Genomic DNA, 6,000 nt, shown 5'->3' on the forward strand with positions numbered 1-6,000 from the left:
GCTGCCTGATGGCACAGGGCTTCCAGCTTCTCCCTAAGGTGCTAATTAATCACATCCATGCCATGCGAGCAGCGCATGTGCCAGCAAATGATTCTGCCACAGAGCCATTCTGCCCCAGCCCCTACGTTTAGGTGTGCCCCAGCGTCTCCTCTGCCCCTCCTGCAGCTCCACAGGTTTGCCCTCCCTCTTCCCAAGCCCGGAATAGAGGAAGACTCCAGGCAGCACATTGATGGACCCATTGCTCATAGGAGAGGGTGGGGGAGCTGCTCAGTAGGGCAGGGGGTCTCTTTCTGCCTCCTCTTCCACTCCTGTGGCCTTCAGGCAGGAGGGTACCGGGGAACTGCAGTCATGTTCCTTCCCCTGGGCAGAGTTGTCTCAGGGGCTCAACTCAGCACTGCGTATCCAGAACAAAAAAGCAGTCATGTAGCACTGTGCTTGACCCTGTTTGCATTTGGACCCTATACAAAAAGAAGGACGATTCATTGTTGTCACTACATCTGTGACTGAGAAGCCAGTGACTCCACAGATTTGGTTTCAGTTCCTGACTCTGCCCAAAGTCATGCGTGAATTTAGGCAAGGTATTTAACAACTCTGTGCCTCAGTTCGCCTTCTGTAAAATGGGAATAACAGTACTTTCTCCCATGCTCAGTGTGTCTCACCTCTGACAGTAATAAAGGGCTATTCGTTTAGTTTATGTCAATGGTGTATCTTTTCCTTTTCTTTTCAAATGTGCCTTTTTACAGGTCTCAAATGTTATCAGTAACCTTGTTTCTTGTGCCTCAACCCCTTCCCCAAAATATTTATCTTAATCCACACAGTCTATCCCATTCCCCACCATCACCATCTTCCGGGCCCACCAATGGGGGAATGCAAAAGGGGAAACTGCCACAGGGCCAGATGATTTTAAAGGCACTGGCTACTGCTGCCATAATTACTACAGCAGCAGCAGTGGCCACAGACCCACACCTTTTAAATGACCACTGGAGCTCCACCATCACATACGCCAGCTGTCTCTGAAGTCTGACTGGGGTGCCCCTTCTGCTCAAGCCCCACCCTTTGGGTGTATGAATCTGTCCCCCACCTTGCCCAGGGGTCCCACAAGTCTGTCAGTTCCCCTGCTATTTTCCTGGTGGCTCTTCCCTTGTCCTCAGCTCTCACCTCTCTCTATACCCCGTCCCAGCCTTTTGCTAGTTCTGCCAAGTTTTGCAACAAGGGCAGCAGAGAATAACTAACACTAAGAGAAGTAGGCAAAGATGGATTGGGGATTGAGGGGGGTAATGGGGTTTGGGAATAGGACCCTCAACCCTAGGTAATAATCTCACTAGATGCCTCCAAAATCCTAGCGCACTTCCCCATGTGCTAGTGACAATCTAAAATGGCAAATAAATAGGTGCTAGTATCAATGTAAACCCTTCATGTTGATGTTTATACCTGAATGATCACTTCAGCCAGATCAGCAAATCAGTGCATTTCCCAGCTAGGGCATAAACAGGCAGCCAGAAAGGACAGGCAGCCCTGCTAGGAATCTTAACTCCAAGAAACATCAGATAGATTGTAATTGATTCTTATTAGCCCTCCACAAACAGCACAGTTCTTTACCTACGGCCAAGCAGCAAGATGTGAAATTTTTGCTTCCCTTGGAAATATCAAAGGAAATCAAAGACATCTCTCAGTCTGATGCTTACTACTGACATGAGAGGAAAACCCATCAGCACCGAGTGGAGACGTTAGGAGAAGTAATTTGTAGCTCCATACAGCAGACTAACCACTTCAAATGGTGATCAAAGCCACTGAAATCAACTCCTCCCACCACCAAGGAGCTATTGATGTAAAGTAGAAACATACGTAGAGCAAGTTATTACTCTAATTATATTGCTAGCATTCTGGTACAGTTATATGGACACATACATAGTGCAAAGACAGTCTTTGACCTAATCAACCTGTCCCTGCTGCATAGGGTGTGACCACATTGCCCTATGGCAAATACAGGACACTGGCCTCCAGGGGTGGGGGGCTGTTGTTCCAACTCAGCGCTCCTCAGCGAGGGGGGCAGCTGCCCCACAGTGAGGTACCAGGGATGGGGGCTCTGCAGCTTCCTGATGAGGGGGAGTGAAGGATGGGGGCAGCTGGGAAAGAAGAGGCCACCCCATGGCAGAGCTCACCAGCAGTGGGGGCTATATCCGTGGGGTGCCAGGGAATGGGGCAGCCACCCAGCAGAGGAGCTGCCCCCTTGGGACAGCGGGTGCTAGAGAACAGGAGCCCCACAAAATACGGGACAATTTGCCCATTTTCTTTAAAAACTTGGGACACCTGTGAGACAGCTTAAACAAGGGACTTTCCCAGGAGAAAGTGGACAGATGGTCACCTGACTGCTGCATGACATGGGCAAGCCCCTTTAACTTTCAGTGCTCAGTTTCGCTCTATGTAAAACGAGGATAATAACGATTCTGCCCTTTGTATAGAGCTCTAAGAGCTGTGTATTTATTATCAATAATTATTTTAATAATAATGAATTTCCAATCTACTGCTCTCCTTCTGCAGAACTAGCAAATGCCACTTCTTGCAAAAGAGGCTGAGATATTAGGATACAAGTTACCCCTCTGAAATCTGGCGCTCTTTGGTCTAGTGGCGGGAGTGAAGACTAGCTGCAGGTCTGGGACCAGGAACCCTGCCCCAGGCCAGGCAGCCATAAATGAGCTGGTGACCAGGGGACCAGCAACAGGCGGGGAGCTGCAGCCATGGTTAGGGAGTGGCAGCCTGGCAGGGGCCAGGGAGCTGTAGCCTGGGCTGAGGAAGGAGTGGCCCTTGGCCTGGGCTGTGAAGCTGACAGCCAGCAACTGGGGAGCTGGGAATCCAGTGCCTGAGGAGCACTGGCACATGGATGGGGGAGCTGGGTGCAGCAGGTGGTGGCTGGGAAGTTTTTGGGGCCAGCAGCTGGGAGAGGGCACATAGCTGGTAGGGGAACCTAAGAGCAGGGCCAGAGGCCAACAGGAGAACGTTGCTCCAGCAAAATCCCTGGTTCAGGTCCACTCAGCTCCAAGAGTGGCAGATGTGGGAGGTGCAACCTGTGGTTAGGATTTACATTTATGTTATGGTTTTATCATAAAAGCTCACAAAGATATAATAAGTTGATACATATAAACTATATAAAGAGTTCATCTCTTTGTGGTTAAATAGGCCTTTTGATCTACTCAGGATATCACATAGTGCATCCAATTTCTTCTTTTTCTGTCTTATGTTCTTTTCCCATCAATTTCCCTTCCAACGCTTGCAAATAGGCATCGCTTGCTGAACTTAATGTGCTCTGCAAATCGAATTTCTCTTTTCCTCAGATCTCTATCAAGTGTTTGCTGAATTTCAATAATCTGCAACACATTTTCATTGGTTACACACTCCATCCATGATATTTTCAGAATTCCTCTTTAACAACATCATGCAAAGAATTGTCATTTCTTTGCTGCTTATTGTTTGAAAGTCCATGTTTCGCAGCCATAATTTAACACAGAAAAAATGTAAGTTTTTAAGAGTTAGATTTTATTTTTCTGATTTATGTCCATTCCCTTCAGAAGTTTATTCTTCCAGAACATCTCTTTTGCTTTTGCTATTTAAGTGCTCACTTTAGGATCTAATCTTTCATCGTTTGTAATGATGCTTCTTAAGTAGAAATAATTTGTCAGTTGCTGTATGGCTGTGTCATTCACTGAAGTCTTGCACATTTACCCAGGCTCCCTGCCAACCTACATAGTTTTTATCTTGTTCATGTTCAGATATAACCTATATTCTTTGCCTGTTCATCTAGAAACTCCACTATCTTCATCAGACCTGCTTCTGAATCAGCCAAGAGTACTGTCACCTGCACAGTGAATGTGATTCCCCCATTTTTCATACATCTTCATATCTTTTTTCTGTTTCTTCAACCAAACACTCACTGTGAATGTTGAATAAAATTGGTGACATTATGCAACCTTGTATTACTCTTCCCTTGATTTCTATTAAATTATCAGTTTCATCTCCCATTAGTCACCCTCTGATCCCAGTATAATTGTTTTATTACTCAGAGTTAATATCAATTAGTCCCTACAGATTGTAACATATTGAACAATCTGTAGTAGGAGATTCTGTCCAGTGCTTTTTGGATGCCAATGAAATGCAAGTGTACTATTTTCCCTATTTCCATAGATCTTTCTAATATGTTCATAAAAGTGGTTTTCATGCTCTTTCCACAAATGAAGCTGTGAAGTTATTCACTTCTTTCCCTATCACTCTTAATATACACAATAGTATCTTAATAGATGCAATAGTACATTAAAGGCAGGCGATTCTAGGCTGATGGTTCTGAACTATTTACAGTCCATCAGATTGTTCAGTGAGGCTATAAAAGCTTCTGGTAATTCCCCTGTCTCAAACCTATTCTTCATGAGCTCTGATAAAGGCTTTTCCTTATTATGCTTTTTAACAATTTAGGTGGTGTTCCATCATAACCTACTGCTTTTCCATTGAAAAGTATTGTTGAGGCCATGATTTCCTAATCCATTATTGGTGGGTGCAACAGGGACAATGTCTCTGCAAAAGAAATAGGATTATATGGCCCCAAAGGGCCCAGGGAGCTATACCTGGGAGAAATCAGATGATCCAGATGATGCTCCTTTAGCGAATTAGAACTGGAGCCCCTGAGTTCAGAAGCCGCTAGAATATTACAAAGAAGAGTTACCCTAAGGAAAGCGACTTCTATTCAGGTAAGGCTGGCAGATGCTCCAGTAGGGGGAACAGGCTCTGCAGAGCAACAAACCCTGAAGGAGAGTTAAGGTGTGTCTACACAGCAAAGTTGTTTTGAAACAATGGCCGTTATTTCCAAATAACTTTGCGATCATCTACACGACGCAACCGTTATTTTAAAAAAAATTTTGAAATAGAAGATGGCTTATTTTGAATTTGTATGAGCAATGGTGCCTATTCTGAAATAGATATTTTGGAATAGTGGCTGCGCAGACAGGGCATAGGGCTATTTCAAAATCAAATATTCCAGAATAGTTTATTTTGAAATAGTTCTGCTGTGTAGACACAGGGGCCATTTCTACACATGCCACTTGTTCCAAAAGTGGCATGCTAATAAACAGCCTGGAAAATGCTAATGAGGCATGGATGTAAATTTCTGGCACCTCATTAGCATACAGTCACATGATTTGGAGTCCAGAACAAGCTCTTCCGGACTCCAAAACAGCGTTTAGAAGCGTGGCCCCCGGGCTCCGAACCATGTGACTGTATGCTAAAGAGGCGCTGGAAATTTATATCTGCGCCTCACTAGCATTTTCCAGGCTGTTTATTAGCATGCCACTTTCAGAACAAGTGGCATGCGTAGAAACAGCCAGGCTGTGTCTACACTTGTATTCCTCTTTCAAAAGAGGCATGCAAATGAGGGAAATTGAAAATGCAAATGAGGTGCAGATTTACATATCTGGCACCTCATTTGCATATTCTTCTTTCAAAAGAAGAAAAGCAGGGTAGACACAGCTCTTTCAAGAATAAACCCCATCTTCTAAAGAACCCTTGTTCGGATAACAAGAGGGAAGAAGTGTTCTTTCGAAGATGGGATTTACTTTCGAAAGGGCTGCAGCTACCCTGCTTTTCTTCTTTTTGAAAGAAGCTCTTTCGAAAGAAGAATATGCAAATGAGGTGCAGATATGTAAACTCGCACCTCATTTGCATTTTCTGTTTCCCTCATTTGCATGCCTCTTTCTAAAGAGGAATCCAAGTGTACACACAGCCATAGTATTTTGGATTAGAGCCCTGGAAGCAGATCTTCCACGAGGCCTAATCCAAAATTGTGTATAGACACACTATTTCAGAATAAGTTTTGCTTATTCCAGGGCTTCCCTGTAGTGTAGGCACATTAGTCTGGAATAGTTTATTTTGGAATAATAACTCTGGAATGAGCTATTCCAGAATAACCTTGCTGTGTGGACATACCCTTGGGGTGACAGTAAGATTCCCCAAGATTGG

The sequence above is a fragment of the Carettochelys insculpta genome, chromosome 8 (assembly GCF_033958435.1).
Source record: "Carettochelys insculpta isolate YL-2023 chromosome 8, ASM3395843v1, whole genome shotgun sequence".
In the NCBI taxonomy this organism is placed as follows: Eukaryota; Metazoa; Chordata; order Testudines; family Carettochelyidae; genus Carettochelys; species Carettochelys insculpta.